This window comes from Dipodomys spectabilis, unplaced genomic scaffold (genome assembly GCF_019054845.1).
Source record: "Dipodomys spectabilis isolate Male_0828 unplaced genomic scaffold, ASM1905484v1 ptg000015l, whole genome shotgun sequence".
Taxonomy (NCBI): domain Eukaryota; kingdom Metazoa; phylum Chordata; class Mammalia; order Rodentia; family Heteromyidae; genus Dipodomys; species Dipodomys spectabilis.
The window spans coordinates 6486748-6509308 of record NW_024870692.1 but is presented as its reverse complement, the minus strand read 5'-3'; positions in this window follow the sequence as shown (position 1 = coordinate 6509308).

The following is a 22561-nucleotide window of genomic DNA, read 5'->3' as shown; positions in this document are numbered from 1 at the left end:
TATCTATAAATTAATTTTCCCACAAAATCTCAGGACATGGACAAAATGTAGATATGTTTTTGTTTTATTTATTTGTATATTTATTTTTTCTGAAATATGACATTAGTGGCTACTAATTCAATTTCTATTAGAATTCTCATTTCCATCAGAAACCTCATGATGCTGACCCTTTCTGACAGTGTTTCTGTTGACATTTTGCCTGAGCTACCTTTAGAATTTCCCTTTAGCTCTGCTTATAGCATTTTAAAGTTTTTCTAGCCTATTTCTTCAAACTATCAAATTCATCCAACAAACCAGTCCCAAGCATTTAAAAAATCCCATGGTTAGGTTGTGCCACAGTAACCTTACTTTTCTGGTACAAATTTTATGCTACTCAGTTTTATAATTGCTATGAGTCACCAAACACCTAAATTATCTTTAAGTAGTTGTGCAAAGGAATTACTATTCAACAAAGCAGTTCATGAATACAATGCATCTTGGGTCAATGTCACCCATTTGAATATTCTAACCCTTCCCTTTCACCCCACCCCTTGCCTCACTTTTCTTAATTTGTAGGATATGTGTTGAATTTTTACTGCATTGCCTCTTTCGTCTCTTCATGTACAACTCCCCTCCCTTTGACCTTACCTCACCTTTCCCCTTTGAAATATCTATTGACCTTTGATTTAGTCTTTCTGAGGAAATAGACTATTTGGCTTCTCCCCTGATTTTACTGTATTTGATGTGGATTTGCATATCACCCAATGTATTTATTTATTTATTTATAAATTAATTTCTAGCTTCCACATATGAGAAAAATCATTTAACCTTTGTCTCTTTGTGACTGATTTATTTCATTAACATAAGTTTTCCCAGCTACTTCTATTGCTTTGTAAATTATGCAATATTATTTTTTTCTAATGGATGAGTAAAATCTATTGTGTATATATACCACATTTTCTTGATCTGTTTGTCCTTTGAGGGGCATCTGAGTTGGTATAGAATCAAGCAAACTCCTATTTTAATAAGAAGTTTTATACTTCTGGTAAGAATACAAATATTTTAGGGAAGGAAAAGACAGTTTCCTTCCTACCCTATAGTTCTTAGATGGAACAGACTCTTGAAACAAAAGATAAATTAACAAGACTAACACAAACAAGTTTAATAAAGTGTATACCTCATGTGTACATAAGAGAAACCAAGGATTTAGTAAATCTCAGAGGTAGCTTTAAATTTGGGCTGAAATTCAACCATCTACTTAAATGAAGAAAGAGAGGTATGAAGAAGATTGGGAGAAAGATATAGTTAGAACAAATGTTTTAAACAATGATAAGCAGCTTTAGCTTGATACTCTCCATTAATAAGAGTATTTCTTCCTCTTGTTGGGAAGGGGGATTAAGAAAACAGGGAGAGAAGCCGGGAGGAAAGACTCTTAAAAATGGACATTTCCCTTATAAATGCAAAGTTTTCTCCTAAAAGAGTGACTTCTACATGTTTTTCAGAGCTTCTTCTGTGTCTGCATTTTCTTAAAATAATCAGCTTAAAATAAGCCTTCTACCAAAGGCATATATTTTTGGCGAGGCATAATTCTAGTATCCTACAGTTATATCTTAGAATAGCATATTTTTATTTCCAAAACAGAAAAGAACTAGAGTCTGTTTCCTGCTCACATTTTTCTTGTGTAGTATAAAGGGCCTTGTCTACTGTTGGAATGGATGACAGAAGAAAGGATAGAGGACTAGATACAGATTCTTTCTCACTGTGCATTGACTACTAAATTCCTTTTTATCTTGCCAGTATCTTTTGCTATTACTTCAGCCTATACATATGCTATTCTCTATCCAAAATGGGTGGCTTACTGTTTCCATCCCTCCCTTCCCTAGTCATCTAGGTGGCTTGGCTCATGCTGTGACCTCCATCTGGAATATGATTTCTACCCTTCTCCATTTTTGTTTCTCAAAATACTATCTGCTTTCAAGTTCATAAACATGAGTTTCCCATTGAAATAGATCTCTCAACTCTCAACTTTTTTATTTCTTTCAGCAGTGTTATCTGTACTATTTAATTGTAATCTTTCCCTGATTTTAAACTCTCAAACTTCTTATTATTCTGTTATTGTTTTGATTGTTTTTCTTTTCTGGGCCACTAGATCATAAACTCCTTAAGAGCAGGACATAGAATATGATTTATTTCTCTTCTAATATTGTTTGCCAACATGCAGATTTCCACATGCTAGTTTTAAAATTAATTTGCCTGGCTAATCTTTCTGAATGAAAGAGATTATGAGTTATTAATCAGAATAGACAATGTCAGAATACATTATACTTATTAAAGTTAAATAATTTTTAATGAAATTTAACTTGTCACATAAATATATCTCTAAGTATCCACTTTGTCACAGTATATATTTTGTTCTGTTTCTTATAATCAAAATTTCCAAAATCACTCCCTGCAGTATTGTATTCAGTTACCTGTATATACTAAGTAATTAATAATTTTTAATGAGGGAATTAATTTACATGAATGACTTTATTTACTTTAAAAATACTCATCTCTATCTCTTACACATAGTTTTACAGCTAGAATTTATTATCAAAATAACATTAATAACCATTTCTTTAGCTCAGGCAGGAATAATAGAAGGGTTAACCTTGGCAATGTAGTTTGCTACCAGCAGAGGAAAAATATGCTTTTAAATTGGAAAGTGCTTTAACTTCTTAGGGGAACTTTAATTCTCAGCTTCTGCTGTTTTTCTGTGAATAGTATGGTCCATTTCTATTCATTCCTAGTGCTCTTTGTTTCTTAATTTTAGTCTCATGAAAAGGCTCTAAATAAAAAGTAGATTTCAATTAAGAGAGGCTAGACTGTTATTTATAATTAACCATCCTAATAGTATGAGATTGTTTACTAGCCAAATGAAACAGAAATCGTGGCTTTTACAATAAATTCAGGGTTGGAGCTTGTTGCAGCACATTTGACTTTGTGTTATGCCAACACAGCTGGAGGCAGATGGTGGAAGTGGTTCTGAGCTGCCTGCCCATGAATAATGGTAGGCAAGGGGAGCCCAGCCCGGCGGGAGGGCTCTGCTACTTTTAGGAAACACTTGGAAATACCTTTTCTTGTACAGAGTACTGTTACCTTTGAAAAGGCTATGGACCCCCTGCTAAAGATCCAGAGATAGTCAGAGAGTAATGCAGTTTGAAATTAAAGTGATTACTTCACACATAAACATTCATATCCCTTCCTTAGCATACTGCACCTGAGTTGTGAGGTCTGCCTTCCCTTTTGGGCTGGTATTACTGAAAATAATCTTAAGGATATATATACATATATATATATATATATAATACATATATAATCACACACACATATATAGATATAAAATCTCAGTATTGATCTCAATCTACGCCTACTTGAAACTTTGACCTGACCCTAGCTCCTGCATAATGATGGTAAGGGAGAATGGTAAATAATGGCCTGAACCTTAAACTTTCCTGTGTTAATCAGAGGTTTAAATGTCCACTTGTGGTAAAGTTGAGAGCAATGAGCATGTATTGGTGGAAGTACATTGCAGTGATCACCTCTACCTCTGTCTTACATACCTTCATCTGTTTTGTTCACTTCCTGTCCATATTTCTGCTTACATATAATGCCTTTAAGACATTTTAAAGATGTGGAAAATATGTAGTTTGGAGGTGGTTATTTATTTCCATTAACAATTTTAAGTCAATAAGAGTTGTTCACCAGAAGGTAGTGTCCCATCCTTCATCAAAAGGGAATAAAATGCAGTCATTATATTCAGTGAACATTATATGTAAAAATTGAACTATGTAACTTCAGGGTAGGGATAGGAGGGGTAATAATGGGGGAAAACCATGGAAGAGGTGACATTGATGAAAATGCATTGTACTCATAACCTCTTTGTATAAATACTTAATAGTATTTTTATTTTATTTTCTTGTAAAGATGCTGTTACATGAGTAAGGTAGTGAATACATTTCCTATGCAGCATTGTTACTCCTTTGTTGTTCTCCCACTATCCCTTCCCTCCCCCACCTCCTGCACTCCTCCCCACCCCCAAAGTTGTAAAATTCGTTTGCAATATAGTGTCTTGTACATCTCATTGTTGCAATGGGTCATCCTGTATCCTTATTTCAGCATTTTCCTTCCCCTCCCCAAATTAGACAAATGTATATACAAGATGCAGGTACCAAAACCAAGTACAGTGACAACAAGGGATATACCATAGGGGGAAGAACATATAAAAGACACAAAAAAATCACATAGTACATTATAAATACATTAAGAACAACAGCAAGAAAGATAAAAGCACTTGTGTCCCTTTCTTGGAGTTCATTTCACTTATCATCATATTATATGGTCATATGTACATAGCTTCTGCTCATCTGATCTCTTCTACTCATCTGATAAGATTATCCTACATATAGACTAATTATTGCAAGTGAGGGACACCATGGGACCTATATTTCTTTAGGTCTGGCTTACTTCACTTAATATTATATATCACCCTGCACCAGAATCAACTCCAAATGGATCAAAGACCCTGAAGTAGAAACACACACCCTGAAAACATTACAGGAATAGGAGAAACTCTAGGGCTCCTTGTTGCAGCCGAAATTTTCTTAATAAAGCACCAGAAGCACAACAAATCCAAGAAAGGTTGGACAAATGGGATTGCATTAAACTTCAGAGGTCCTGCATGACAAAAGACATAGCTAGCAAGATCAGTAGAAAGCCTACAGATTAGGAGATTTTTCACTAGCCATACAACAGACAAGGGCCTCATATCACAAATATACTTAGAACTCAAAAAATTAAATCCCCCCAAAACAAATCCTCAAAGAAACAACTTCCCACTCATATGTAGGCTAAAGAGTCAAAGAGAGACTTCTCTGAAGAAGAAATAAGAATGGCCAATAGATTCATGAAGAAATGCTCAACTTCTTTGGCCATAAAAGAAATGCAAATCCAAACAACATTGCAATTCCACCTCACCCCAATTAGAATGGCTATAATCAAGAAATCTAATAACAACAGATGCTGGAGGGCATGTGGCCAAAAGGGATCACTACTACACTGTTGGTGGGAGTGTAAACTTGTTCAACCACTCTGGAAAAAAGTATGGAGGTGCTTCAAAAGACTACACATAGAGCTCCCCCATGACCCAGTAATCCCACTTCTGGGCATTTAACCAAATGATCACGAACAAGGGCATACTATAGCTACCAGCACAACAATGTTTATTGCAGCATTATTTACCATAGCTAAGATATGGAACCAACCCAGATGCCCCTCAGTAGATGAATGGATCAAGAAAATGTGGTATATATACACAATGGAATTCTATGCCTCCATCAGAAAGAATGATATTGCCCCATTTGTTAGGAAATGGAAAGACTTGGAAAAAATTGTATTAAGTGAAGAAGTATTCCAGGCCCAAAGAAACATAGGTTCCATGGTTTCCCTTATTTGCAATAACCTGTGTATGTCTGAGACCAGCAGAGAAGGTCAGATAAGTTGGTGTTAGGGGAAATGAACCCAAGATAAGGACTCAAGTGGATTTTTCTTTCTTGCTATTGTTACTAACATATTTATAAGGTGATTTCTTTGTTGCTTTATATGTCCCTCCCCCACAGTATAACCCCATTATATTTGATGTTGGTATAATTTGGGGAGGGGAAGGGAAAAAATAAATCGAATTTCTTATGCTGCTGGTACAGGTATAGAAATTCCCATCACTGAAAGAAGTTCTACAGTTAACACTATTCTAGAATATTCTCTCCCAGTCCTCCACTAAAAATTTCAGGACAGCACCCTGAGAATCCCTTGGAGAGTATGCACTATCTGGAGTCCTATTGTCTGTCCTTCTTGTCCCTTGATGTCCTTTCTCTTTCATTTAAACTAGAACTCTCCAAGGGCACTTTACATAGCACATGTATACCCTTTTCCCCTGAGGCAGGTCATAATAAGAACCTTACACAAGAGATATTCTCTACACCTGAAGGAAAAAGCATCCTTATCTTCAAAGATAAAGGGACACAGGGAAGAATTTGAACAAGTGTTCTGCTTGCTAATTTTTTCCTGGATATTACCAGTAGATCACAACCTTTAAGTAGTATCTCATTCTCCACACTTCCTCTAACATGACATAAACTACCCAGGCTTGTCGACTTCTTGGATCTCATTTGCTTAAGAAGGTCCCCAAGTCATATAAAATATAATAAATACATTTACATGCTTTCCTCTTATTGTCTTTTTAATGGGGGTTATAAGCTTAAGTTAGGCAAAGGAAAATATATTTTTCCTCCACTACTGTATTGTTTTTTCTTGATGACCCTGAGGTAAGATGACCATTTTTATTAAATATAGGCCTATGTTAATGATGTATCTTCCTAGGTAGCTCCTCAAACAGTTTCTGAATGCTTTCGTATATGTTGATGCTACTATTCTTCTTGGTATAAAACATCTCTGCCTGATTTTTACAGGTTTTGCTGTTTTTCTCAGTTTTAATCCCACAATACCCAGTAATACCTTTTACAAAATGAATGTATGTCACCTTTTTGTTGATTAGTACCAAAATCACTAGAAGTGATTTTTTTGAGATTATAAAAGCTCTCAATACTTATCTAAATACTATGTAGTTGGTTTCCTATATATTTACTTGAATGTCCAGCTCATAAATTATAGGCAGGGGGGTAGTGGTGGGGTGAAGAATTATATTTTCTGGTCCAGGGATGATTTCCCTTCCCCAAGCATGTGAGTAATATGTAATTTGCTGCTAGCACACACACACACACACACACACACACACACGCACGCACACACACACACACACACACACACACACACACACACACTGTCCAACAGATAAACATGGGATGAGTTAATCAGCATGTAACCATGGCATTTTCTCTATGGAAAATTATTTGGAATTTTAGTAAGAATAATTAGAATGGCAATATTGCACAATGTATTTCAAAATAATTTTTTCTGCATTTTTTTCTCAAAAGAGAAAGATAGGGAAAATGCTAGATCCTGGAAAAAGAAATTTTAAAAAATTGTTTGGATAATGGTTTGAAGTTCTTTTGAACGAATGTATGAATGTGGATGTAATTCTTGTTAAAATGACATGTGTTCTAGGTTTGAGTTCTGTGTTCTGAATACATCCTTTTCCAGGACAATGGACCTTAGCAAGTTACATCTCCCCCAACCTCCACATCTCTCTCTCTCTCTCTTTCTTTCCCTCTCCTCCCCCCCACCCAACTCAGTATCTGATGCTTTTGCTCATTGGTTGTCACTCTTACCATCTGAGTCACACTTCCAACCCACATAACTCTCTGTCCTTCAGTTTTCTTACTTGTAAATGAGCATGATAATTCTATCTACCTTAAACACATCGTAAATTTCTTACACCTGTGCCTTATGCATCCTGAGTGTCCAATTAAGGGTAATTGTTGCTCTTAGTATTTTATTTCCCCAAGATTCTGAGCCTGATACAAATATTGAGCAACAAATGCTTAATATTTAAGTGAATAAATGAATAAATATGTGGTATATATTTCCTCTATTCAGAACATTTGTGAGATGTATTTTTACTAATGTTATAAAAATGTAAGAAGACATTATATACAGTTATCCAGCTTCTAGATCCTTTATTGTAATGCAGATATGAGGAAGAAAGCCATACACGAACAGGCTTTGGTTTTCTAAAATTGCTCATTTTGTGAGCTCATTAACTGATGCCACATTTTCAGATTTATCCATCATTAAATTGCTGAATGGTATTATTTTTATACTTTTTAATAACAAAAATGGGAATTTGCTTCCAAGAACTAGATGGTAGTTGATATAAAGTCTTGCTTTATTAAAACAATTAAAATAGGAAATAGAGCGCTAGTAAACATATATTTACATAAATTATCTCTGATAATCCATACAAAACCTATAGGAGCTATTGGTACTAGTATTTGGGAAAACTGGGTTCCTTAGTTATTATCATACATGAAATTGGTTGCTTGGACCCACTCAGGTAATCTAATTCAAGAAGATCACAATATAATAGTTCCACAGTTTGAAAGAAGAAAACCTTTAGTTTCAATGGACCGATAAACCAATTTGATATAAATAGAAAGAAATTACTTTCTATCACTTGCTATTTCTGAGAAATATTCACACCATAGTCAACTTCAAGATGCCATTGGTACCTGGTGACTTCCAGAGTTCCTCAGCCTTATCCATCAGCTTGGGCCACCTTAACACATCACTGGTAGAGAAAAGCTATCTAGCTGAGTGGCTCAGAACTTCCCAAAGATGCACTGTCATGGTGGCGGTTACACAGACCAGTAGTCAACTTGGGGTGGAGTAGACAGTATTTTGCTGCAGTGTCTATGAGACAAAAGAGAGGAACTTGTGCTGAACAAAAAATTGTGATTTGGAAAATCATTTGCATTTGGTATTATTTGGCAAAAATGGCCTGGGTCTAGTGGTTGAAGAAACTTTGGACTTGGTCTAGAGATGTTGACATTAAAACACATCGTTTAAATAGGGATACAGTCGGACCCATTGCAACAATGATATGTACAAGTGGTTATGTCAAAAAACGAACTTTACAACTTTGACAGGGGAGGGGCCACAGGTGGGGGGGGGGAGATGGGAAGGGATAGGAAGGGGAAACAAAGGAGGAGGCAACAATGCTTGATAAGAAATGCACTCATTACCTTGCTCATGTAATTGTTAATTCCTCTGTATAGTATTTTCACAATAAAAAAAGAAACGAACAAAAAACCATAAAAACATTATTAATTAACTAAGATAGGGATTTGATGGAAGCAACACTTGTTATTTTCCTTATGTGAGAGGACAAAGACAAAAGAAGAAATCACCTCACATAAAGGTGTCTGAGCTTTGTGTGAAAGAGAATGAGCTATGGAAATAAGAGAAATTCATTTCTTAGTCATTTAAATTCATTTCTAGGATAAGATCTGATATACCTGTGTGTGAATGCATATGTATATACTGACACAAATATGCTTACATAGACAGACTTGTATACACATATAGAGGCATATATATCTGTATGCATACAGTGCATACATCTAAGAGAAATGTGACAAAGCACCTTTTGATGTATTAAAGCATCTAGCTTTACAATCACCACAATGTCTACTAGCCCATTCCTCCTAACATTTGCCTTCTGGAGCTATACAGGTTGCAAACTGAATGGAAATTAGCTGTCTATGGGTGCTCATCAAACACTAAAGGATTCACTTGGGTTGTAGCAGCTGTTATTTTCTGGCAGAGACCAAACCATTTGGAATGCCGCAAAATGAGAAGCTTCCTGTCAACTGGTGGCACTTACCACAAGGGAGCAGAGGCCTTTTTATGCCTGCTCTTAATCTGCATCTCCAGGAATCCATTCATTTTTCTTACTCAGTAATGTCTACTTTTCTCATTTGCAACAAGATAAATCTATACACAGACGGACTGTGTTGTTCCTGCAGTGTCTGGGGAGACATGTGTTTGTAGATGTGGGGAGAGCAAGATGGTGGAATTAGCTGCTTTTATAAATTTTCCTCTAGCCTTTCATTTAACTTGAATTAAGCAGTTGGTAAGAGACATATATAAATTAATATTACTCTATACTAGTCAGATAAGATTGCATTATTTCAGAGTAAAATGAAGGTACCTAGAAATGCTGTCAGACTTTGGGATGGGGAAAGACATAAACATTAAAGGAAAAGCACTGTTGGTTCAGTCATCCATTGACTCTCCCAAGGTTAAATTATCATATTCTTTTGTTGCCTAGCAAGTAGAATTGATTTTAAGCCCTTTATATTCAAGTTCTTCTTTTTGATAAAACAGAAATGTGGAAAGGCCTTGGTGAGACAGAGAATGCTTTGCAGACTATAATACAGTATAGTTTTATGGGAGGTCTTGTTTTCCATTTATTTATAATAAATGAGGACAAATAGAAAAAAGAAAAATACCACTTGAGTCACTTATGTTTGAGTTGCCATTTAAATTTTGATAAATAGATACATGTATATCCATCTACCTCTCTATATTCATATATAACATATATCATTTATATTTATATATGTAAACCATCATACCTAATATAGCATAATATGCACAAAATATATAATATACAAAATAAACATTATATTTATATTGTAACCCAAAGACAACTGGTCTCTGATAACTATAACATATATAATATGATAAATGGAATCTAATATAATAAGTGATATATAATGAATATAATATGTTATATAAATATTATTGTATTATTTTCTATGTATACTATAAAAATTACATACACAATATGTAAAAATAAGATTTTTTTCCCATTTAGCTAGTTCAATTATGCTCTTGGCTTAGTCAGTAGAACAGACAAAATCCCAGAAAAAATATTTTAAAAAATCAATTCCTCTTGTCATCTTTTTAAGAATCTCAATGAAACTGACTCCTGATGTTATTCCACCAGTTTTACCACACAAACTGCAGAGCTCACAGTCTCACAGAGCAGTCAGAAAGATGTCTCTATTTGGTCATACTATCAATGTTTGTTCATGTCTTTCTTTCTCCACCCAGGGACCAAAATGGTGCCAGAGATCCAGCTTTTTAGGGAATAGAGTTCTGTGGCCCAGTTGTTTTCCAAGGAAAAATTATACAATTATATTTTATTTTTACTAAGAACCTACAGAGTAATGTAGCTCATTATTAGATACTGCCAACTACCCAAATCTAGGAATGTGACTGTTTTAGTCCATTGTGTGTTGTTACAAGATTCCTGAGATCACATCGTTTATAAATAACAGAATTGTATTCCTCACAGTTCTGGAGGCTAGGAAATACAAGATTAAGCTATTATTAGTTTCCATGTCTAGGGAGGGCTCAGGTTCTGCATTAACAATGTCATCTGGAATGCTGTGTCCTCAGAAAGGAGAAGAGATGGAAGAAAATAAATCCTACCTTAAGATATTTGTAAGGAATTAACCCTATATAAGAATACAAAATTTTTATGGCCTAATCATTTCCCAATGGTCTATTATGTCTCAAAAGAGCTGGACACTCAGAGGTTCCTGCTTGTTATACTTGCTGTTGGAAAGCCAAATGTAAGTGGAGTTTGCTAGGTGTACTTTGGGCAGGGAGTAAACCCTCTCTCAAAAATAATGAGCAAAAGTCAAGGCTGGAAGTATGACTCAGACATGAGAATGACTGCTTAGCAAGTGTGAAGCCCTGAGTTAACAAAAAAAAGTTAAAAGGGTTTATTTTTCTAAATGTCTCATTCTAAAATATGTTTATCTACCTGATAGATCTACCTGATAACATTGCAAGGGTCTCTTTTTATCCTCTTTCTTTCATAACTTAAATGCAAGTTATTTGACTATTTTATATTTAAAGTTGTACTTTATATGTGTGTGATTGCTTGGTATACAATTGGAAGTACACATTCTGGCTGTAAGCCAAGAAACACATTCCACAAATTTGCATGTTTAATTACAGTGAGTAAAAGTGGACATTGGCAGAATAAAGATGAACTTTTTGTATGAATAGTTACTGATATCAAAACACTAAAGTATCTTCCATTTTTATGCATAGTTCCCTTTTATTCCCCACTTATGGCTCTTTCCTTGTGTTATAAAATTGTCTATTTTGTAAATTTCTAAAAGTCTTTTTAAATCAAACCAAACCTGATCTAATAAACTTTCTCAAACTGGTGGTACTGTTACTCATCCAATACATTAACATATGTGCAGCTAGAGAAAAAGCTACATAAAATGACTCTGGTTCTGAATAAAATCTGATGGTTTAAAGGGGAAAATGTAACGAGGAAATAGTATCACAAACATTGTACTATCTGAAAATGCTTTTGAAAATTATATAAGTCAAATGATGTTCTTATTTTATATATGAATCAATTGGTATAAGTCTCATTCCATAATGGATTTGAGTGGTGAAAGCCATTGACGCTTTAAAAAAAATCAGTCAGTATACTCAATTAATTATTGAATTTTGTGATTCCAAACATGAATCAAACTTTGAATCAAAGTTGAATTTTATGGTTTTAATTGTACTAAAGAATTAACTTTAGGTGAATCATCACAAGGTTAATACAGATAAGTATAATAATATTATATTTTTCATTTTCAACTTAGTCCATAAAATTGAAACATTCTCATTCTCATTTGATAGATGAGAAAACTGGAAGTGTTAAAATCACCTATTCAAAAATCTACAATGACAGAGATAGCAATCCATCTAGGTTGTGTGAACAGCCAGCCTCCCCTGCTCAATTTACTAATGCTGTTTAAATTCTATAAAGCCAGCTCAGTCATTTGATGATTTTATTGTAGGCTTGGTTATGACTTAGTGGTAGAGAATTTGCCTAGCATGCACTATACTGGGGGGTCCAATCACCAACACAGTAAACATAAAAATTCTTAGTAAAATATTCCTTGAATCAAACAGATGCTGTCAAGCCATGCTTGTCATATAGTTGATATGCCATGCCAATCTAGGAAACTTCTGCAACCACTCTAAGACTGTCTTTGATGCTTAAGGACATAAAAAGAATAAATGTTAGGCTTTTTAGAGGCCTCTAACAAATTAATGTTTATAATTCTTATTTGGGGATTATTTGGGAAGAAGAATTATTCTAAAATACACCATTAAAAAGTACATCAATTTTAAAAGATACAACCTGTATTTCCCAGTCTGATTTCTACCTGTTGTAGTCCTAGACCACGCTGTTATGCAAATATCTTTAAAATTACTCATCTGTTTATTTTAAATTCTGAAAATGTAGTTAATTATATGTTAAATGGTATAGTTTGAATGAAAACAGTATCTGAGGGGCCTTAGTTAAGTTTAGATGTCAGCTGATGAGATTCTGGGATGTGATTGGATCATTAGGATTGCAATTTAGTCAGTGGACAAATCCACAAATGGGTTCATAATTTTATGGGCAGTAGTAGGCAATAGAGGTTTAGGAAGTTCAACATAGTGGACAGGAGTGGGTCCTCGGGGCATGCCTTGGAAATGATTTCTTGCCTCTGGCTCATTTTTCTCTCACTGCTTCCTAGAGAATGGCAGCTTCATTATCTCAAATGTTCACATTAGATTCCATCCCACCACAAGCCTTAAATCAATTGAAACCTAGGAAACCACCATCCAAAAGAAGCCTTTCCTTCTTTAAGTTGTTTCCTCAGGTATTTATGACTGATACATTGTTTTATCACTGTGTGTGATAAAATACAAATGATACTCTTAATTTATCATCACTGATTTTGTCCATTTGTCTGTCTTATCCATCCTTGAGGAGCAAAATCAAGTCCCAAGGCTTTTTAAGGCTTTCTTTAATTCTTCCAAATTGGACTACTTTTTTTTCTCTGGAATTTCACAGCATTTATCTCAAGCTTTCTAATATTATGATGTGGCTATCTCCTTTATTAAGTCCTGAGGCTATACAACCCTAAAGCACAGAGACTGCATACTGTTTCCTCCCACAATGGTTTATATCCTATATGTCTGGAAGCAAGCAGACATGTAATAAAAGTTTATTGAATTACATAATATTATGTATAATTTATGTATAAATAAAGTGTGAAGAAGCTGTATGTATCTTATTTTCACAAATGAATCATCATTTTCCTGTAATCAAATAAGATGTTGTGTAACTTCTTTGTGCTTGATACTAGCTGGCATGAAAATGAGAAATAAATACCAACTGGATGGTTTTCTGATTAAGATTTTGTTTTTCTCATTGTACATTTGAAAATAACAAAAAGGAAGTTATCAAAACCAAGAGAGAGGGTTGATAATTTAGAAAAGTTTACAAAATTTGAACTATTAAAGGTGACTGTATATTGGTTAAGTTTTACTTCCTCAAGTGGGACCTTCATCCACCAGAATTTGTGGCTTTTCTCTTCCAATAAACCAATGGAAAGAAGAATGGAGAGAAGTGCACACAACACACTCACCTATTAGACTGTGTCCTCAGCCTTACCATCATGCTTTGCTTAGGCTCATAAGAAACAAATCCTTTTGAGAGCTGTACTCCAGGCAATGAAGATTCCTAGACTGCTCGAATCTCTCTTTTTGTATCTCTGTGTGGAATCATTCATTTTTCGTTTATCCAGACTTTCTCAGCTTTTCATCCTCTGTACCTTTTCTTGCTCACACTTCACCGCTAGCAAATCTCCATTGCTACTTCCTCTTCTTTGAGTTTCCTTCTAACCTTGTTTCTTGTGTTGACAAGTTTGTTTCTAACATCTCTCGCCTCGGGGGACTTGGAGCTGGCAGGTGCCTTAATTCCATTTTGCTATATTTGTATAAATCTGCCTCCACCTACCCAAAAGCCAGCCTGGGTTGTCATTATCAAACTATACCAGTATCTTTCATTTTTTTGAATATTTTTATAAGTTTTTTATTGTGATAATACTGTACAGAGGGGTTACAGTTATATGATCAAGGTAATGAGTACATTTCTTATCAAGCATTATCATTAAGTAGATGTAAAAAGAAGTTTGTATTCACGGAGGCAGTTTATAAATATAGTGCATCTTGATTGACATCACCCCTTTCAACATTCTCTCCCATCCCTCCCAACACACCCTTTCCCTTATCTTAATTTTATTGCATATTATTTTATTGTGTTATTATATATTATGTTAATTTTATTATGTATTAAATTTTTTGCCCTTTAACAAGAGGTTATGTACAAAATATCTTCATCTGTGTAACACCTTCAATGTCTTCACTAGCCTTCAACCCACCACTTCCTTAAATTTCTCAATTTTATGGAGTATAAATGAGTACTTGCCTGTTTTTCCTCATTCCTACCCCCTATTCTGTGGGCTTTTTATCTTATTAGTTGTGTCCTTTGGCATGCAAATTCTTCAAATTTGATGCAATACTGTTCATCCTATCTTTCTTTGATTTGTTGTAATTCTGGATCTTTACTTAGAAAGTTTTGGCCTGTGCCCAGGAGTTCTAGCATTTCCCCAATCTCTTTCTGTAATATTTTCTTTGTATCTGGCCTTATATTGAGGTCTTTGATCCATTTAGAATTGATTCTGGTGCAAGGTGATACATAAAGATCTAGTTTCGATTTTCTGCATGTGGATAGCCAATTTTGCCAGTGCCACTTGTTGGATGGGTTGTTTTTCCTCTAACCCTTGCTTTTGGCTCCCTTACCAAATATTAGATGACAAAAGGTCTGTGGGTTCATTTCGGTATATTTCAGCACTCTTTTCTGCATGGATCTTATTTGCTGGAGCTTGTCTCTCTTATCTGCACTATTTCTTACTTTTGGTAATTGTAGTATCGGTGTAGACGATCCATCTTACACCTTAGTCTTTCTGTTTCAGGAACTTCTCTCCTCCAATGATCATGTGGAGAAACTTATCAACCACTCATTCTTTGGCCCTTCATTAGCATTTTTTTAGTTTAATACTTCAATCTTTCTATAATCTAAATTCCAAATTTTCCGTATTCTGGTCACTACTTTCTATAGTTTCAGTTCATTTTCTCTAGATTACTACCCTAAAACTCCTGCCTTCCTTCTAGAAATTCCAACTCAGGAATTATACTAACTTTGCCAACTCTTCTTTTGCCTTATAGCCTCACTTCCCTCTTTGCTATACTGGAACATCAGATAATCTTGTACATATTGTCCTTATACTTTATTCCTTTCTCTTTTATGTCATTATGCAGTATTGGAAAAGTCCCAGACCTCATTTTTAAAACAATTTTTCACTCCATACCTTTTTCATCTTTTCAGTCAATCATCATCATCATCATTGTCATCATCATTACCATCATCATTGTCACCAGCACCAACACTATATACCTGCTGACTCTCATTTACTTCAGATAAAACTTCCATGCTTTCTTAACTTGAATCTTCAGGATCATCCCTCTTTACTTAGTATCTACCTTTACTTGTTATTTCAGTGAGGTAACAAAACATTCCAAATTTTCATCAGCATGTCAACCATCTACCTGTAATTGTATGATCAATTCTGTCTTCTTTCTTGTTAACTACATATAACCTATCTCTACTTCTCAACTATTCTTTAATCTTTAATTCATTTCTATTTCTCTTGCTTATCCAAGAATATTGTTCCACAAATTATGTCTTTCTCAGATAAACAACTCTCCTCTCTCTAGGACATTATTTTTATCAGCATTTAAATATACTACATTTCTCCCCTCTGAAAAAGATTAAATTTATCTCATTTTTGGTTGATTTTTTTCTTATCTAATCTGCATAGATAACATAGCTGATCTGAAAATGGCCTTTTCCTAGACTGGGTATTAACCTCTATTCTCCAAGTCCCACCCATGAGTAGCCAGGATTGGAATATAAAAAAAATAAAACCCTCTGTAAAATTCCCACCAATTCAAATAAAAAACAATTTGTTTAAATTTTGATAATATGTGGACATTGGATCTGTTTGTTTACTTTTATTATTTTTTCATTTTTTAAATTGTGAAAATATTGTACAGTCGTTACAATTACATGAGAAAAGTAATGAGTACATTTCTTTAAGCATTGTTGCCTTCTCCTTCGTTTCTCTTTCCATCCCTTCCCATCTCCCTCCTGCCTCACTCCCCCACTGCACATCCCCATGCCAAAGTTGTAAAGTTCGTTTTTCCACATAATGTCTTGTACATAACTCATTGTTGCAATGGATCCACCTGTATCCTTATTTAAACAATTTGTTTCTTTCCTTCCCTTCCCCAAATTATACCAACATCAAATACAATGAAAACAAGGGTTATACCATAGCGGAGGGATATACTAAGCAACAAAGAAATCATCTTATAAATATGTTAGAAACAATAGCAAGAGAGAAAAACCATTTGATTCCTTATCTTGGGGTTCATTTCGCCTAATATCAACTTATCTGACCGTTTCTGCTGGTCTCAGACATATACTAGTTATTACAAATAAGGGAAACCATGGGACCTATGTTTCTTTGGGCCTGGCTTACTTCACTTAATATAATTTTTTTCCAAGTCTTTCCATTTCCTAACAAATGGGGCAATATCATTCTTTCTGATGGAGGCATAGAATTCCATTGTGTATATATACCACATTTTCTTGATCCATTCATCTACTGAGGGGCATCTGGGTTGGTTCCATATCTTAGCTATGGTAAATAATGCTGCAATAAACATAGTTGTGCTGGTAGCTATAGTATGCAGGATGCCCTTGTTCATGATCATTTGGTTAAATGCCCAGAAGTGGGATTACTGGGTCACGGGGGAGCTGTATATGTAGTCTTTTGAAGCACCTCCATACTTTTTTCCAGAGTGGTTGAACAAGTTTACACTCCCACCAACAGTGTAGTAGTGATCCCTTTTGGCCACATGCCCTCCAGCATCTGTTGTTATTAGATTTCTTGATTATAGCCATTCTAACTGGGTGAGGTGGAATTGCAATGTTGTTTGGATTTGCATTTCTTTTATGGCCAAAGAAGTTGAGCATTTCTTCATGAATCTATTGGCCATTCTTATTTCTTCTTCAGAGAAGTCTCTCTTTGACTCTTTAGCAAGGTTCCCTTCTGGCCACATCCCCTCCAGCATCTGTTGTTATTAGAGTTCCTGATTATAGCCATTCTAACTGGGGTGAGGTGGTATCTCAATGTTGTTTTGATTTGCATTACTTTTATGGCTAGAGAGGTTAAGCATTTCTTCATGTGTCTATTGGCCATCCTTTTTTCCTCTTCAGAGAATTTTCTCTTTAACTCTTTAGCCCACATATTTATTGGGCAGTTGTTTTTTTTTTTGAGATTTGTTGTTGGGAGATTTAAGTTTTTGAGTTCCAAGTATATTTTAGATATGAGACCTTTGTCCATTGTATGGCTAGTGAAGATCTTCTCTCAATCCATGGGCTTTCTATTGATCTTGCTAGCTATGTCCTTTGCCATGCAGAAGCTCTGCAATTTCATGCAATCCCATTTGTCCAACCTTTCTTTGATTTGTTGTGTTTCTGGGTCTCTATTTAAAACATTTCGGCCTAGTGAAAATGGCAATACTTCCCAAGGCTATCTACAAATTCAATGCGATACCTAACAATATTTCAACCTTATTCTTCAAGGAAATAGAAGAGGCAATCCAAAAATTCATATGGAACAATAAAAGATCCCAAAGAGCAAAAATGATCCTTAACAGAAAGAACAGTGCTGGAGGAATATCAATACCAAATTTCAAACTCTACCACAAAGCCATAGTAATCACAACAGCTTGGTACTGGCACAAGAACAGACCTCAGGACCAATGGAATAGAATTGAAAACCCAGAAATGAACCAACCCACAGATCTATAGCCATCTAATCTTTGATAAGGGAGCTAAAAAAATGGAATGGAAGAAAGAAAGCCTCTTCAGTAAATGATGCTGGCAAAATTGGTTAATCGCTTGTAGAAAACGAAAGCTAGATCCTTATATACATCTTGTACCAGAATCAACTCCAAATGGATCAAAGACCTAAAAGTCAAAACAGACACCCTGAAAATATTACAGGATGGAGTAGGAGAAACCCTAGGTCTCCTTGTTTGTTTGCTTTTAACACAAACATTACATGAGTTCATTACATCTTTTAAATTTATTTATAAAATTGATGGTCATATTATTAAATAAAAAAATACAGGAAGGTGATCATCCTTTTTTTTCAGAAACTGTCCAATTAACAATTAACAAAATACTTATTAAAGAAACTATCTTGAAGCAACACTTAGAGAAGATAGAAGATATTTACAATATAGCAAAAAAAAAAAAAAAAAACGAAATGGTAAAAGAAACAAAGAATTATTTATAATCCCCTGCTTAAATACTGACAAAGGCATACAGGAGGTAACAGAAATTTGTTTCTACTATGGTTCACTGTTTTTATTCCACCCCCCTAAGTCAAATTAAATCTCCAATGCTGGGGTGGCCTCAAATTTGATACCAATAATCTCAGCCTTGTAAGAAATTAGGACTACTGGTATGAGCCACCAGGACACAGTGGATTCTGATTCTTTTAAATGTATTGCATTACCAATGAAGTACTTGTCAAGAACTTTTACCCTTACAAAATAATAGTTGAGTCTCATGGTCTTGATTCTATCAATTTTCTCCATCATTTTCTGCTCTGAAAAACAGTATGTACAAGCCAGGGTGGTTTGATCCTAGGAGTATATAGTGGATATATTACGGGAAAGAGTTATTTTACATTAAACAACAGTAATTGTGCAGTGTGAATTTTTGTGTTTTCAGCACTTCATAGTTTCTAAAATTATTTTACAATGAAACCTATTTTTAAAGAACAATGCCTATTGTAGAAAAGCTGAACCTACAGACTAAATTCAATCTGCTTCTAAAACACTAGGATGACTAGTTTTCACTTTTATTTGTAACTTTCTTTTATGACAATTTTTTTTAAGGCTAGCACTCTGCCACTTAAACCACAGTGCCACGTCAGGCTTTATCTGTGTATGTGGTACTGAGGAATTGAACTCAGGTTTCATGCATGCTATGCAAGCACTCTACCACTAAGCCACATTCCCAGTCCAATAACAATGATTTTATTAATCTTCCCATCTTCTTGGCTTGCTTGGTTGTTTTCTGTCACTGTCAGTTCATCTACTTCTAATAATACTCACCAGAACTGAGGTACTGCTGAGTCAGAATTGCAGAAGCCAACCAATGACTCACTCCTTAGGTAAGCAGCATCAGTTAGTACCAATAGCTTCAACTGGATGGCAAGATTGCTTCATGAAATAGTACCTAGCAGGTGAGGAGGAAAGAAAATTAAGTCTAGAGTTGATGAGAGGCTAAATAACGAATCTAATATAGAGAAGAAAGTCTGGCCTGATTTTTTTCTTCTCAAGAACAAGCAACAAATATATCTCATAGGGTTTCAGAAATTATACGACAAACATGACCAAGCAAAAGAGATTAGGACATTTCAGCTTTTGGTTTTAAACAAGGACTTTCTAACAGTAAAGCTAAAGTTATTTTATGCATTCTTGACTCTTTTTCTACAGAATCACTTTGTTATAGTTGTTGGATTTCGTAATACCCACTTTCATTTTCATATATGTATAATATGTTTTGGTAGTACTGGGATTTGAACTCAGAGTGTTTAGCATACTAGGCAAACTCTGCAGCACTGGAGATATGCTTCTATGCCATCATAATTCTTAGTAACTAGAAATTCCTCATATATTCATATATTCTATCATATACTCAGAGTAACTAGAAATTCCTCATATAGAGTCAAAGTGACAATACTAATCTGCTGGCAGTTTCTTCAGTTACCTTCATACATTGTGAATTAGCACAGCTTTCTAAAGGAATAAGCAAAGAAACTTCTTTAGTAAAAACTTGCTAGATTATTTCCTTGGACAAACCAGTTAGTATCCATTGGCCTGCTTTGCTTCATTGTGAATGAGGAAGAGAGAAACACACACACACACACACACACACACACACACACACATACACACACACACATAAAAGTTATGTAGTAATTAATGCTATAACTTGCTGTGGCAGAGTCAAAGATGAAAAATGATGTGATTCTTGTTCTCAAAGAGTTTGTAAAGAAACAGCTACAATTAAATGAGACCAATATGCTATGAAAATTCAGAGCCGGGCACCGGTGGCTCACGCCTGAAATCCCTAGCTACTCAGGAGGCTGAGATCTGAGGATCGCGGTTCAAAGCCAGCCCAGGCAGGAAAGTCTGGGAGACTCTTATCTCCAATAAACCACTAGGAAACCGGAAGTAGCACTGTGGCTCAAGCAGTAGAGTGCTCGCCTTGAGCTGAAGAACGCAGGGACAGCGCCCAAGCCCAAGCCCAAGCCCCATGACCGACCAAAAAAAAAAAAAAAAAAGTGCAGAAAAAAGAAATGGCTGTTTTACATGGAGATTACTGGGAAAATATAATAATATGTTTATGATGAACAGGTATACTCTCCATGGCAAAAAAAATTGGAATGATCAATTAGGAATAGTACAGACTAACCAAGATGTCTGAATCATTTCAGCTGTTAATAATAATAGGTAGATAATTTGTTAACAACAGAAACGCGTTGTTTCTCCTAGTTCAGGAAACTGAGATTAAGGTTCTGGCTGAAGTGCAGATGTCCTAGTTCATATACAGTCATCTTCTTTCTATGCCTTCACATGGTATGGAAAGGGAATCCATGGTGCTCTAATCAGTTCTGAAAAATTCTGTCTCCTTGCTAAATGAAAAAAAAAAAACTGTCTCCTTATGCTATCACTTTAGTGGTTAGGATTCCAAAACACCTGGGCAAGGACACCAACATTCAAACCACTTGGTAAAACACTGGCAATGTTGTCCTTTTCCTTATCCAGCTTAAGGTCCAAGGAATCGATGATTTGAGTTTTCTCTTCTGCCCTCCATGTAGGTATTTACCCCTCTTCTACCCTTGTGTGTATATTATTTGTATTTATATATTATCTGTTTCTGCCTAATCCAGACAGATGGCAACATTCCTTATAACTATTGGTGACTTCTAGGATCACTTCCTTTTGTATTATGTTGCCTGTTCCTCTACCCTGCACACATTCTTCTCCAAAGGATTTGGGCCACTAGTTTTCCCAACTGCTATTGCCAGGGATGTGTAATTAGACAGATTTGACTGTTTTGATTTTTAAAAACTCAGAGTAGGTAGGTGAAAGGAACTAGAGTGACATAGGCATAGAAAAGTGATGGAAGCTCTGATACAAATTTAGTGTGTGTGTGTGTGTGTGTGTGTGTGTGTGTGTGTGTGTGTGTGTGTGTGTGTGTGTGTGTGTGTGTACCAGGCCTTTGGCTTGAAGTCATGGGTTAGGCTCTATCTGGCTTATACTTGAGTCACAGCTTCACTACAGGCTGATTTCCTTCTTCTCTTTTCTTTCTTTCTTCCTCCCTCCCTCTTTCTCTCTCACTCTCTCTCTTACTCCCTCCCTTCCTCCCTCCCTTCCCCTCTCTCCCTCCCTCCCTTCTTTCTGTGGTGATTAATCAACCTAAGAGTCTCATAGACTTTCCTTCCAGGGCTGGTTTTGAATTGTGATCCTCAGATCTCAGCCTCCTGAGTAGTAAGGATTACAGGTGTAAGCCACAATGCCCAGTCACACAAAATACAGGAATGTTCATTTAGGAGGAAAAAGAAGTCAGACTATTTTTTTTTTAAAAATTGGAGAGTACATTTAATCAAGAATAAAACATGCCCTAGATTTTTCATTGTGAAGGTTAATTTGGTGGCCTCAAATAAAATGAATTGGCAAGGGAAGAGCCTCATTCTTTTGTAGTTAATAGAACTCACTCTGAAGTCATAAAATTGGGAAGGCAAAAGTGAGGAAATATGAGGGTGTGGGTGATTAAAAATGAGGCAGAGGGAGGCAGCAATGGTGCCTAGAAGTGCTAGAAAGAGAGAGAAACAGGAAGGTTTAAGAGAGGCAAGTGGTTTTATGCTAAGAGGAGGTGGTATGGAATAGCAAGAAAGTAGATTGAATGTAGAATGAAAACCTGCATCCCATCTTGGACAAAACATAGCTT